General features: G+C 42.5%; 1 protein-coding gene and 1 long non-coding RNA gene across 7 annotated transcripts in view; one reads left to right on the top strand and one right to left on the bottom strand.

The window, feature by feature from the left end:
* Positions 1 to 15,370, top strand: part of LOC147359396 (uncharacterized) — a 414,201-nt gene that overhangs the window by 203,068 nt on the left and 195,763 nt on the right. The window contains exon 3 of one of the 3 annotated variants that reach the window (XR_015140768.1): positions 2,382 to 2,976. The exons of 1 other annotated variant lie outside the window; for it this stretch is intronic. This is a non-coding gene — a long non-coding RNA (uncharacterized LOC147359396). Of the gene's footprint in view, positions 1 to 314; positions 498 to 2,381; positions 2,977 to 15,370 lie in introns of those variants that run through there. One more of the 3 variants, XR_015140771.1, reaches the window with a different exon arrangement.
* CPA6 (carboxypeptidase A6) overlaps positions 1 to 15,370 on the bottom strand; it is a 296,877-nt gene that overhangs the window by 179,791 nt on the left and 101,716 nt on the right. The gene's annotated exons all lie outside the window — the stretch shown is intronic.

Genomic DNA, 15,370 nt, shown 5'->3' with positions numbered 1-15,370 from the left:
GCTCTTTCAAAGGCAAAAACTAAACTGTATTTCTTTTGTCTCCCCAAAAGGAATTTACATGAAGCTTAATGGCTTTGTGATTCTATAAAGGCCTTGACTCTGCAGTGCCACCTGTTCAGGCTGCACTTTAGTGTCTTCTTACTAGGTACTTAACTTTCCCCATTCGATGGATAAAATCTATATGATGTAGGCTTTTTGCTTTATGAATGGCCAGATCTTGGGAAGAAACACAGATCTAAAATGTTATTGAAGTCTGGAAATTTGGAATAGTGGGGAATTTCTGGAATTCAAATGGCTTTATTTGTATTCTGCAGCACAGAATATGAAGGAGGCTGCTGCTGCTGCTGCTGCTGCTAAGTCGCTTCAGTCGTGTCCGACTCTGTGTGACCCCATAGACAGCAGCCCACCAGGCTCCCCTGTCCCTGGGATTCTCTAGGCAAGAACACTGGAGTGGGTTGCCATTTCCTTCTCCAATGCATGAAAGTGAAAAGTGAAAGTGAAGTTGCTCAGTCGTGTCTGACTCTTCGAGACCCCATGGACTGCAGCCTACCAGGCTCCTCTGTCCATGGGATTTTCCAGGCAAGAGGACTGGAGTGGGGTGCCATTGCCTTCTCCGATGAAGGAGGCTAGGGCCCCTGATTGACAAACATCAGAGACCTCAGCCCTCCTACTGGCTTCCCTCCTGCCCCGAGCCACACCCCTCTACCTTTTGTAATATGATATGGGTTGGAAGAGGATTGAAGGCAGTTGATGAAGAGGGTTTGGTACAGGGTGGGTGCCAATTTATGTAATCTTTTTGACGATATCCTTCTCTGAGTAAGGCTAGGATCAGAGCTCTGTGGGAATCATATTATTCTGACATGTCTATGCTGGCCTCTTCCTTTTCTACGTTACCCCAGGCCTGGAGGGCTCACAGCAACAGGAGCCCAGATACACCTCAACTTCCTCTTCTGCACTTTAAAATTCTAGTCCTGGCTTTCCCATCACTAGCTGTGAGACTCGAGGTGAATGACTTCACCTCTGTGATCTTTCTGTAAGACATGGTTAATGTTGCCCTACATTGTAGCACAGCCAGTTGGATCAAATTAGGGAGCATGGAGGCATTCTCTGCAAATTGTCAAGTTACACAATGGGAGAGAGTTATTTAGTCTCTCCAACACCAGCAATGGTCTGCAGTGTTTCAACCCTGCAGTCTTTCAATGTGCCTGAGGGTTTCTTTGTTGTGGTAGGAATTCTCATTGCAGTGATACAATTTGCTCATTCTAAAAAGCAAAGCACTAAGATGCTTCTACTTTATAAAATTAGATACAGGAGAAAAAGGCACATGCAAGTCTTTGAGCTGTTATCATCCAAGTAGAATAGCAGTCACATCTCTGATAAGAGGGTTCTGACTCTAGCATTAGCATGGTTTCTGCGATTTCAGTGGCTCTAATGAGATGGACAGAAAGGATGCCTACTGTGAAATACGTAACAGGAGTCAGGAGACATGGAGTTTGATGGAAGGATATGAGGATATAGTTCCCCTTTGAGAGTAATTCTAAAACCTCATTATGGTTGGCCACAAAAGACATTTCAAGTCCTTCCTTACTCAAACTGCTTAAATGTAACATTTTAGTCTGCTGCAATCTTTTGTTTTGCATTAATCAGGGTTCCTGAAGAAAAAGAAAGTGAACCAGCTTCTCTATCTCCACCTTAAGGGGGATCACATAGGCTGACTCTGATGCCCATTCAAAAGAGGAGGACGAGCTCATCTGGGAATGTGTGACTGTAATGGCATCAGTAAAAAGCTACGTTTAATCCCTGCAATCCTTGACTTTAAAACAGTCACACTGTGTGAGTCAGAAGACACAGCCCTGAGGAGGGATGGTGGCAAAGACAGAATTTCTTTTTTAAATACAATATATTTTTGTACAGAATCCTTCCCTGAGTTCATCCTTAGCTCTGCTTTCCCTGAGGTTATTTCTTGTCCATCTCCCTTCCTGGATGTAAAACACTTGGTCTTCATATTACCATAGGCTTATGGGTTTTGGTGTGTGTTGGAATCCAACTCCTTTGAGTGTCTGTGGAAACAGAGAGGCACACAAGGCGGGCGATTGGAGGAATTATTATTACTGCTATTTATTTTTGCCTCCTCTGCTGGACTATGCATGGAGTTGGGTGAGAAAAGGACTCTGGAGGTGAAAGGGCAGGCTGGATGTCCTTGCTTACCTAGCCCAGATCTACCAGAGCTGTAGCTGCTTCCCACCTCCAACCCTGACTTCAGAAGCCATTCTACCTCCCCATGAAAACTGCAACTGTAAATAAACATTGTTGAAGTGGTTTCTGTCTGAGACATTTCTATTTTCAGTACCCCATTCTTCTGCCTTCCAATATCCCCACAGCTGCCAGGGAGCAGGAAACATGGATTGATGCAGTGATGACTGATTAACCTCAAATCTACGTGATTTATAAATACTTGTGGAGCACATATCATGACAAAGAACTCACAGGAGGATGAAGAACCAGGAGGTGATGTGATCATAATTAACAACCGACGCCCAGTTGTAAACCTGACCTTACCAATGTGGAGGTGACAAGCGCCCTTGAATCCAGGTCATCAAGATGGATTCAAGGCTTGGCTCAGTTGCTTCACCTTCCCAACACCTGATCATCCTCACTAAGGAATGGAGTTTCGGGAGGGCTGAGTGAGAATAGAAATGAGGTTCTTTGTAAAGCAGTCACATGTCCTGTAACAATGAGGTTCTGTTTGGGCCTATAGCCCTTGGGATTTTAAAGATGGCCTTAATGGTCAAGAATAGTGTGCCAGAACCAAATAGACAGGCCCCTGTGCCTGGATCTCTGGATTCATGCAAAGTATCTCCAAGCAGTTTGGTCTTGAGGATTGAGTTGGGGAAACTGAGGCAATGTGATGCTCTCTTATCCTTTCCTCTCAAATATAAAACCAACAAAATAAAGAATACTACCCCACCTTCTACACCTACCATGTGTCTCTCCACCTCTTACCACTAGGTATGTTGTTATTTAGTTGCTAAGTCATGTCCAGCTATTTTGCGACCCCAGGGACTGTAGCCCACCAGGCTCCTCTGTCCATGGGATTTCCCAGGCAAGAATACTGGAGTGGATTGCCATTGCCTTCTCCAGTGAATCTTCCTGACCCAGAAACCAAGCCTGAGTCTCTTATAGCTCCTGCACTGGCAGGCGGATTCACCACTGAGCCACCCAGGAAGCCCAGCAATGACGACTGGTCCTACTTCTTTGCTATAGGGAAGCTCCATGCACACCTGAGGCATTGTGTTCACTGGTATCCCTCAACAAGTCCTGTCCCTGGTTCATGGGAGGTCTTCAGCAAACATTTGGTGAATTAAAGCTTCTTTAAATCTTGGAGGTTCTAAAGCTTTTGGTTTTCTTTTGTCTGTAGGTGGGATGATGATAGCACTCGGGCTGCCTATAGCTCTTCCGCAGCCCTGTCCCCTCTCCCTGACCCTCTGTCCACCTTCCTGTCTCTCTCTTATTGGTCCAAGCAAGGGCTCAGCTGGCTCTGCTGGTCTTGCTCCACTGTTTCCTTAGGCCCATGTTCTCTCTGCCGCCACAAGTGGGGTTTTGTGAAATGTAAATCTGATCATGTGTTCATTAAATCAACATTTACTGACTTCCTGTGCCTGCTAGCAACTATTCAGATTCTAAAGATCCCCTTGAACAACTTTCCATCACACGTGGAACTGCACGGTAACCAGGCTCCTCTCCTGGTTTCCTCCCCCATCTCAATGGCCGGCTTTTCAGCCACACCAGAGTCCTTCTCACTGCCTGAGAGCAGTGCTGACTCATCCCTTTCTTGATTTAGCTGTTCCCTCTGCAATGAAAACCCTTCCCTGCCTTGTTGGTCTGAAGAACTCCTATTTACCCTGTGACACCCAGCTACAGAGCTTTTCTGTAAAGGCCTCTCTGACTGCTTTTCCTACCCTAACCAGAATGATGACACCATTGTATCTTGCATATCCTGAATGCTACAGCTCTGCCAGCACATGCTTGTGTGTTACATCTGTGTATTGCACATACAGCATTGAATCTTAGTGCTTTCCTTCCCTGGCCATCTCCCTGGCTGCAGTGCCAGCCTCCTGAGGTCAGGCATTAGTTCTAGTGCATGCTGGCCTGCCCAGCACCTAGGGAGAGATGGAATACACATCTGCCCAAAGAATCACAGCAGAGGTGTAGCTTAAGAGATCAGCTTTCCCCGTGGATCCTCCTCCTGTACCAGCCTCTAAACATCCTTTCTCAGGGTCTCATTCCCTTTTCACCCTAAGACTCTTTCCCTTGACAATCTCACCTAATCCTATGACTTTGAAGCATCTGTATATTGATAGGTGAAGTGAAAGTATTGGTCGCTCAATCCTGTCTGACTCTGCAACCCAGGGACTGCAGCCCACCAGACTCCTCTGTCCATGGGATTCTCCAGGCAAGAATGCAGGAGTGGGTAGCCATTCCCTTCTCCATTGATAACCACCCCCCAAAAAAATTTATCTCTGCATCAAACCTTTCTTCGCAGTTCCTGCTCACTTCTCTGACTGTAGATCTAACTTATTATCTCTTCCTGGGTGTTTCCCAGACATCTCAAATATAATATCCAACAGCAAAGTTAATCTTTCCCTCAAATCCACTTATCCTATTTGTTAAATAAAACATCCAACTCTCTACTGTAAGTCAAGGCACCAAGACAAAGTCAGGAGCCATGACCTTGTCTTTGAAACTTCCTTCTCCTTTAACCCAATGTTCAACCCATTACCACATCTAGTTCATTCCACTTCTCTTACAGATCTTGATTCTTCCTCGCTTTCTTCATCTCCACTGCTTTTCCCTCCCTCCTCTCTCCTGCGTGGCCCACTTTCCCAGCCTCATGACTGGAGTCTCTGCTACCATCTTGCTCCCCTGCTTCCCCACAAGGCAGGTAAACCAATTTAAAGGAAAATGCAAACAGCATCCCATCTTTCCTTGCTTAAAACTCTTCAGTACCTTTCCACTCACAAAGAGAGAAAATTCTTCTAAAAAAATCTTAGCACGATCTGCAAAACACTATCCCAATAGGTCTCTACCTTCCTCTCCTTTCTTGCACTCCTTACACCCTCACTTTGTAGGTTTCAAATATACAGGCTTTGGGCTTCCCAGGCGGTGCTAGTAGTAAAGAACCAGCCTGCCAATGCAGTAGACATATGAATTCGATCCCTGGGTTGGGAAGATGCCCTAGAGGAGGGCATGGCAACCCACTCCAGTATTCTTGCCTGGAAAATTCCATGGACAGAGGAGCTTGTCAGGCCATAGTCCATGGGGTCGCAAAGAGTTGGACACGACTGAAACAATTTAGCACACGCGTACACACAGACACACACACATACAGATTTTACTTTTTGCTCTTAATTGGCCAGGAATCTCCGTACCAAATGGAAGCAGACATATAATAGAGTTCAAATTCAGATTATATCAGTTATCAGGGGATGCTGAGATTCTCCTAATTAAATTATGGCTGCCAGTCATCACTCAAACTAAGGATATTGTTAATTAAGATACAAAACAATGTGATACATATGTATAACTGGGCACTACCTAACATGGGAAAGGAATATACCAACCTATTTATTTCAGTTAGAATTAACTGGGCTCATTTTGGATATAGTTTATCTTGGGGGAAAAATGGAATAGATTAAGTTACAATGGCTGTTCTAAGATAGATAATTTTTTCTCTGATGCACACTAAAAAAAAAGATTATCACTTTTTTTCCCAGTCTCATTCAGAGAGTCTCCTGGCATCTGTATTATTATTCAAAATATATTATATATTGGGGAAGTTTGAATCTACATTTTAATAAGCTGCAAACCTAATTATATTTGCAAAACTGCCCCAAGGTCCTTACTCTACTTTTCAACAAAGTATTCAACCGGCTGAATGCTAGAAGCAAGACTTCACTTTACCAAAACTGTCTTATTCATGAATTCCACAAAAACAATTTATTCTCACATTTATCATCAGTAATAAATAAATCACATTGCTATCAAGATGCAAAGCACATTTTATGATACATTGCCTTTCTTTTTCATTGCATTTCTTTTATTACTTAGAGATTTCCCCCAGTGATAAGCCAAGATGATCTTCAAAACATGAATTGGAAAAGATAAGAGCCTTTGAAATATCATTTCCTTCTGCTGTGGAAAAGTTTCATCACTGTAGTCAGTGTTTTAGTAATACAGGTAGAAAGTTGTTGTAGAGGCTTGGTCATTTCAAATCTAGTTCAGGGTCAGCAAAAACAAATCCCAAATGGTATGATTTTATTATCTTTGGGAAGGCTTTGGATGGTAGATTTAGAAAACCTAAGTTTGAATCACATGGCAGAATAAATTTGGGAAAATGACTTCTGAGCCTCAGGTTTCTCTGAAGAATATTCCATCTACTACAGGGGTTTGTTGTTTAGTCACTCAGCTGTGTCTGACTCTTTTGTGACCCCATGAACTGTAGCCAGGTTCCTCTGTCCATGGGATTTCCCAGGTAAGAATACTGGAGTAGGTTATCATTTCCTTCTCCAGGGGACCTTTCTGTCCCCAGAGATCAAATCCTTATTTCCCAAGTCTCCTGCATTAGTAGGAGAATTCTTTACCACTGAGCCACCAGGGAAGCCCCCATTGGGGAGGCATAAATGATCTTACTGTCAGTGTAGAGTTGGGCAGGTGACAAGGGTTAAAAACTGCAGTTTCAATGACTTGTAATGATGCAAATTTTCCTGTCCTCTCCTGACCTTATTTATTTGCAAAAGAAAATGCCAAACTTCAGAGTTTGTATCATTGGAGAGTTGCAGTTGATAAGGAGACTCGATTCCATTAATTTCCCAGAGCATGTGGGTTTCCTGGGAAAGTTGGGTTTATTTTGCATTATGGTTCACTTGAAGGTCTAATGATTTTTACATTATTACTATTGTCAGTAATCTGGATTAACATACCCTGGTTGTCACAGAATTCTGGAATCACTGTGGACCTGTACAGATTCCATTTATAATTCCATTCTAAAGAGAGAGCATTTTGTGCAGCAATATGACTTCTAACCATTCTAGGGAGCAAACACTAGTTCATTCTTTTATTTAGTAATTTATTCAAATATTCACTGAGTGTGTACAACACACCACACACTGTTCTAAGCAAAGAGGAAACAGAAATGGTCAAAAATTCAAAAATCTCTGACCTCCATCAGGGAGGAACCATTCATACTTAATACATAAGTAAACCATACAGTCTGTGGATGGTAAGGGCCACTATGGAGACCAGAAGGCAGGGGAGGGTTCTACCAAGTGCCAGAGGAGGGTTGTTGAATTTTACATATGACAGTCAGGGATTTGCCTGATGGTCCAGTGCTTAAGAATCTGCCTTGCAAGGCAAGGGGTGTAGGTTCAATCCCTAGGTGGGGAACTAAGACTCCACCTGCTACAGTGCAACTAAGCCCATGTGTCATGACTAGAGAGTCTATGCACTGCAAGGAAAGATCCTGCATGAGACAACGAAGATCCTGCATGAGGCAACTAAGACCCAAAGCAGCCTATATGAATAAATAAATGTTTAAAAATATGGTGGTCAAGGAAGGTGTATTTGAGGAGGCAACACTAGCAAGAAAGCCATGTGGATTCCTATGGAAGGAATGTTCCAGGCAAAGGGAGGCCAAATGCAAAGGCTGAGGCATGGAAGCATGCTTGGGGATTAAGGAGTTAGGAGGAGCCTGGTGTGACTGGCAGAAGTGAGTCGTGGGCACCAGAAGGAGGCATCTGAAAGGCAGGGCCTTGAAGGCCATTGTAAAGATTTTGGCTTCTAATCTGAGCCAGAGATGAAGTCATCAGAGAGTTCTAAGCATAGGAATGATCTGATCCGAGTGCAGTAAGGGAATTTTTTTCAAAAGTTACCCTTTTCATGCAGCAGGAAGCATCCTGCCCCTACAGTTTCTGTAGCCCACCATGGGAGAGGCTGGTCCCCAAGCTGGACTCCTCAAGGCTCAAGCATCTGATAAACCCTTGGGCTCCAAGTACATGTCACATAACTTATGACCCGTTCCAACATGAAGACTCCTTTGTTACAGCACAGGAGAATCTGGGGTGAATGCTACAGGTGTCGATTACACAGCTCAGAGAGTATATTCTAAAAACTCCTGAGAGATGGGAAACCTGAAACAGAGCACACAGGGGCAGAGAGAACAAACACCAACTCCCCACATCTCCCGCCTCCCCAGGCCCTGGCAGCCACCATCCTACTTTCTGTCTCTGGATCTGATGACCCTGGGAATCTCATTTGAGAGGAATCATATGATATTATCTTTTTATGTCTGGCATTTTACTCAGTGAAATGTATTCAGGTTTCATCCATTCTGTAGCATGTGCCAGAATTTCATTCCTTTTTATGGTTGAATAAAATGTTCCTCCGTATGGGTAGAGTTGGCTTCCCAGGCTGTGCTGGTGGTAAAGAACCTGCCTGCCATTGCAGGAGATAGAAGAGACATGGATTCAATCCCTGGGTTGGGAAGATCCCCTGGAGGAGAATATCTGCTGTCAGAGCCCTGAGATTTAACTTTTCTGGTAGTGGTTGCCCCCCAAGAAGGGAGGGACTTCTCTGGTGGCTCAGATGGTAAAGAATCTGCCTGTAATGAGGGCAAACCGGGTTTGATCCCTGCATTGGGAAGATCCTCTGGAGAAGGCAATGGCAATCCACTCCAGTATTCTTGTCTGGAGAATCCCATGGACAGAGGAGCCTGGTGGGCTACAGTCTGTAGAGTCTCACAGAAGTGACTTAGCACGCATGCACACACGCACACATGGGTATATCCTTCAGCACTGCATCACCATCTTGGATATCATCCCTATGGGTCACTGCAACTTCCTCAGACAATGATTTTGGGGGTGGGAGTTGGAGGAGGCAATTAGTTGGAGTCAAGGCAGAGGAGTTCCACTCTTTCCTTTCAGAGGATGGCTGGGATTGTGGGCAACTTTAGGAGGGTAGCATGTGAGAATGGGAGCTCTTGATGGCTTCTATTTCCTCTTGTAGGATGTTGTTGTTTAGTTGCTGTCATATCCAGCTCTTTTGTGACCCCTTGAACTGTAGCCCACCAGGCTCCTCTGTCCTTGAGCTTTCCCAGGCAAGAGCACTGGAGTGGGTTGCCATTTCCTTCTCCAGGGAATCTTCCTGACCCAGTGATCAGACTCACATCTTCTGCATTGCAAGGCAGATCCTTTACCACTGTGCCACCCGGGAAACCCAACTTTGTAAGATGAGGGGGAATTTAATCTACATATAATGCATGAGGAGTTTGCAAGCCAACAACTTGCTGTGGGCAGTCCATCCCAATTCTATCTCCATCTCTGGTTCTAGCATTCATCTCTGGGTAGGAACAAAGTTACTACTCATGATACAGCTCTAAAAATATGAGATTGTGACTACATAGCTACTCAAAAGAAGTGAATATTACTCCTGCACCTAATGATTTATTGCTGATTTGGTCCTTACGATAAAGTACTTTGCTGTTGTGTTATTTTAATATGTGTCTCAAGGTAACACAATGCTCCACAGCCAGCACCTTGGAGAGTTATTTGGTGTCAGTAATACAGAAGCACATCTCTCCTGTCCTCCATATATCTTCCAAAAAATCAGTTTCTTGACATTCTCAATTAGAGCCGAATTATACTGAGGAGAAAGCGTGATGGGAGGAAAAAGAACTGGTGCCGTCAAAAGGCTCTCCTCTGGGAAAGGGGCTCGTGAGGCTGGTGGCTCTTGGTGGAGCCCCTAACACTCTCCAGAAAAGGGACAGGCAGGTTCCTACTATCTGCCCGTCCTATGAAGAATTCTCTATTCAGAACCTGAGAAATAAAACCCAATGTATATAGTACACTGCCCCAGAGAACAAAGCTCTAAACCTCAAAGCAAATACAAAACAGAGATGAAGCCATCAGCAAACACCAGTAAAGATCATTCTTCAGTTACAACAGGTAGGTACAGAAGATTCAGTTAAGTCTGGATAGTAGAACTCTTTTAGTCTATTATTAGCCAGTTATAAGAGCTATCTGACCAGCCTCTTCGAACTGCTTGATGTAGTGGGTGCAATTTTTATGAACAAGCTTGAAAGCCTGTTCATCAGCCTATGTTCCCACATCATGTTTTAGGCTATTAAGCAATGAATTCATTAAGACCCACTGTCCATGTAGAAACATAGGTTATGAGATGGAAGTAATGGACACCCTTTTCAAAGTAAGGAGGCAGAAAGGAACTTTACAGGGAAGATACTGGGTTGTCTATAGAATTTAAGAAGATGAGCAACCAAGGCTTGGATAGTACAGGAACTAAGGTGCTTCTAAGGTCTCATTCCAAAAGTCTGTGGACTATGCTTGTTGGCCCTACCATTGATAGCACTCAGGTCCTACATCAGCATGTTCTCAGCTTAAGTGGTCTGCAGAAGCTAAGATGGTCGTACCCAACTCCATACCCCAGGTGAGAGAATCACATTCAACGGTTTTGAGTCAGGTGTCAACCCAGACCCCTAACTTTTGATGGGCCTCAGCCAAGAGTCTAAAGGAGACCCCATGCCAAGCAAGTAAATACTAAAAGATGTAAATCAAGATGAAAAGATAATAAAATGTTCTATCCTCCCAGGTTGAGTGGCATACCTTTCTAACAGTCTGGAAATCCAGATTGAAATTTACAAATTAGATTCCAGGGGGTGCTGGGCCCAGACGTAGGAGCACAAGAGAGTGTTGGCTGCTAACATGCAGCCTTCTCCTACTCCTGGCTTGTGGGTACCCCAGTCTGCATATCCATGCTCCAAGAGCAGCCTGCACAAATATCTGCCTCTCTTACCATTTGGGTCTGGAGCTGGCAAATCTTATGTGGGCCCTGGAGGTGGGAAGGAGGCTGTTTGGGCATGGATTCCAAGGCTCTGGATTCCCAAAACAGTCCATGGAAAAAGGGTACACTTTGAGGAGGATGGAGATACAGTTGGAGGGGAGCCAGAGCAAGACACCCAGGGCAGATGATCCTCTCACCTAGCTAGTAGGATGTAATACTAGCTGTAATATCAGGAAATAGTATTACTTTGGTTACAGTTGGGTAATTATGGCTCATCTGATTGAAGAGCTAGTTGAACATGTCAAAGGCTAGGGAAGGAACATATATATATATAAATACTTGGTTTACTGTATCCTAAACCAAAAGAGATCAACATTACCTATCAACATTACCATGCTGTCCAGGAAAGGCGAAAATAAAATGGTTTCAGTAACACAATAAATCCTAAACAACTTATTTTCTTACTTCTGAAGTAAAAAACTGCTTATTCTTCTCCCAAAAATACCAGCAAAGGTTTCACTTTTAAAGGTCACGTAGACTGTCAGTACCAATCTTGTGGCTTTGTTCTACAAGATTTTTATTTCTGCTCAGGAAAACAAAACACAACAGCAGAACACAATTCAGGTTCAAAGTGTGCTAAGGTTTATTCCATTACTTTCCCCTTCTGGGCTCCTTAATAGGCATATCTGTGTGCAACTGAGATCTTCAGGACCTTACATGACTGATTCTCTACATGCAGTTGTAATTTCCTATTTTCTGACCTCAATTTCCACTGCTGAAATTGAATAGTATGACACCAAGAGAATGAAAAAAAAGGCACAGGAACAGATCTCTCAAGAAACAGGATAAGTATCTCCAGATATTGGGACTGAAAAGATGGAAAATACAGTTTGTACAAAGCTGTTTTGAAAATATTTTTAAAATTAAAAAGAAGTCCTTTAAAATTAATCATATATACCCATGGTTTCTCACTGCCTAAATAATGAGTCTGAATTCATTAACATTTTTATTGTTCGTCTCTTCTTGCTTCTTTATAGCCTTGCATGTACACTTTTTTCTATGGGTCTGTTTTTATTTACCATTCTTGTTTGAGAATCGTCAGTGGGGCCCAATTTGCTACAGCAGTGATTTTCAAGGATACAGGCAATACAGTTTGAGTATGAGCTTTAGACTCCAGAAAGACCTGGGCTTGAGTTCCAGTTATTCCACTGACAGAATGATTCTAGACAAGTTATTTAACTTTTCTAGTCTCTAGTTTCCTCATCTGTGAAATGGGAGTAAGAGTGCCTCTCTTATTAGATTGCAGTAGATATTAGATGAATTAATACAGGCACGGCCATAAGGCAGTGCCTGGAAAATATGAACGCTTTCACAGGTAATTAATAAAATATATGTGTCCTTTTAGGCTTTGTGGTCCTCTGCCATCCCTAGAGACTCATCTTTTGTTGTTTCCAGTCTTACAGCTTATGTTTCAGAACCACTGAACTACCTTGAGTTTTGCAAACATGCTAAACATGGCTTCTGTGTTGGGTGGCAGATTCATGTTCTTCCCAGGCGGGAACACAACCTCTTCAGTTCCCCCCTTTACCTAGGAACAAGTAACAGTTCCATCCTTAGGGCTAGTTCTATATGTACTCTCCTGCTACACTTTCTCAGTATAGAGGATTGTAAGCCCTTGCTTGGTGAGGAGAGTCACAGAAGTAAGCAAAACATGTCCATAAAGTCCTCCAAAGTAAGGTGTTACCCATTCCCTCAGAAAAACAGGTCCAAGGAGACCTTGGGGATTGGTGACAGAGGGAAAAGATGGTCACTCTCTACAATGGAGGAAAGACAGTCTCTTCAATAAGAGTATTGGGAAAACTGGACAGATACTTGTAAAAAAATGAAATTAGAACATTCTTTAACATCATGCACAAAAATTAACTCAAAATGGATTAAAGACCTAAAGGTAAGGCTGGGCACTATAAAATTAGTAGATGAAAACATAGGCAGAACATTCTGACACAAATAGCAACAATATCTTTTTTGAGCTGTCTCCTAGAATAATGGAAACTTTTATTTAATGTAAATTAAGCAACTGGGACCTAATTAAACTCAAAAAATTCTGCACAGCAAAGGAAATCATAAGTAAAAAGACAACCCACAGAATGGGAGAAAATAATCGCAAATGATGAGACTGACAAGGGATTAGCTTCCAAAATTTACAAACAGTTCATGTGGCTCCCTATCAAAATAACAAAAAACCCAATCAAAACATGGGTGGAAGATCTAAATAGACATTTATCTAAAAAAGACATACAGTTGGCCAAAAAGCATGTGAAAAGATGCTTAACATCCTTAATTAGAGAAAAACAAATCAAAACTACAATGTGATATGACCTAACACCAGTGAGAATGGCCATAGTCCAAAAATCTACAAACAACAAACGCTGGATAGGGTGTGGAGAAAAGGGAACCCTCCTACACCATTGGTGGGAATGTAAATTGGTACATCCACTGTGGAGAACAGTTTGGAGGTCCTTTAAAATGCTAAAACTAGAGCAACCATGTGACCTAGCAATCCCACTCCTGGGCATATATCTGGGGAAAAACATGTTTCAAAAATACACATGCACTCCAAGGTTCATCAGAGCACTATTTACAATAGCCAACCATGGAAGTGACCGATACGTCCATCAACAGAGGAATGGATAAAGTAGATGTGGTACATATATACCATGTAATATTACTCAGCCATTGAAAAGACTGGAAGAATGCCATTTGCAGCGACATGGATGGACCTGGAGATCATCATACTAAGTGAAGTGAGTCAGACAGAGACAGCTATCCTATGATATCACTTCTGTGAAGAATCTAAAAAAATTGATAGACATGAACTTACTTACCAAACAGAAACAGATTCACAGACTTAGAGAATGAATTTATGCTTACCAGTGGGGAAGGGTGGGAGAGATGAATAGATTGGGAATTTAGGATTGACATGTACACACTGCTGTATTGAAAAAAGATAATCTACGAGGACTTACTGTATAGCGCATGGAATTCTGCTCAGTAGTCTTTAATAATCCATAAGGTAAAGGATTTTAAAAAGAATATATATATATATATATATATAACTGAATCACTTTGCTATACATCTAAAACTAATACACCATTGTTAATCAACTATGCTTTAATATAAAAAAAACAAAAACAAAAAAAAACAGAGGGTTACTCTTGCCAGTGGAGGGCTCCGGTAGTGGTCAGTAAAGCTGGGCAGAGGGAGACATGACTTGGGGCCCTATAGCCTTAGTACCTGGACAGAAAGTCCCCCCTTGGCTCCTCCTTGTTATTGGTGATTAGAAGAAGGAAGCATTTGGGGTCAGTGGTCCAAAGAGAGGCAAGTCTTTGAAAAGCTTTTTACTTCAGAGCCCAGAACAGCAGCATGGTTAGGCTGGTGCTGGGGGGCCTCTGTGCTACTCTGATCGGGGATATGGGTTGCCTAGTGATAGGACTGTGAGGCTTGTCACTTATGACACTGTGGCCCTGGGTGAAGCCTTGCTACTGGGGGCAGTGGCAGAAAGGGAAGGGCCAAGTTCAGGTTCATGTCCATCTCTGGCACACACACATACAAGAACAGGAAATCGCTTTTGTTGCCACATATTGGTAAAATAGTTTCTCAAAGTAATTTCAATAGCCTCAAATTAATTAATCTATATTCTCTATTCACAACAGTTCCTAGAGCCATAAAAATGAATTTACACCCAATAAAAGGCTTTGGCATCACAGCTCCTCATCTGTTCTCCATTAGTTACACACACACAGGCAATTCTAAAGTACTTTGCTAGTGTGAAAGAATTGCTTCAATTAAAATGAGTTAAACAATGTCTCTAAATTAAAACAGGAATTACATTTGACCTTTAACAACACGAGTTGGAACTGAGTCCACTTTATGCAGATTTTTTTTGTTTCAATAAATAGGTACCACATCATCTGTGATTGCCTGGTTGAATCCATAGATGTGGGACCAGGAATCTGGAGGGCAAGCGGTAAAGTTATATGTAAAGTCTTGACTGGATGGGCCCTTCATCCCTGTATTGTTCAAGGGTCAATTGTATTTTTATTGGGTTGGCCTAAAAGTTCATTCAGGTTTTCCTGTAACATCTTACCACCATTCTTCCCAATAGAGTAATAGCTCCTCTCTAGTTACTTAGTATTTAAAAATAATATATTACAGCGAAAAACAGCATATCCCACTGAAGTTATGTTCTATTAGGAGAAATGGATAGCTGTTGGAAGGTATGATATTGATTTACTTCGGAAGTCCTTCTGGAGACTTAGGATTACAAAATCTCCCATTATTCAGTCATTCAAAAGACATTTCTAAGTGCCTCCTTGGCACCCAACAATACAACATGTTTTAAGTATGCAACAATGAAGCACGTAATTTAGAGAGGAAACTGACATGCAAATACACAATGACATGATGATATGTTTGTGGAAGTGGAGTACCATGGGAGCACCGGAATCCTCCTGAAAG

Source organism: Bos grunniens, chromosome 14 (genome assembly GCF_055505025.1).
Source record: "Bos grunniens cultivar Pamir isolate PY7600 chromosome 14, Bosgru_T2T1.0, whole genome shotgun sequence".
Classification (NCBI taxonomy): Eukaryota; Metazoa; Chordata; class Mammalia; order Artiodactyla; family Bovidae; genus Bos; species Bos grunniens.
The sequence above is the reverse complement of the archived record's forward strand: the minus strand, read 5'-3'. Positions and strand labels throughout refer to the sequence as shown.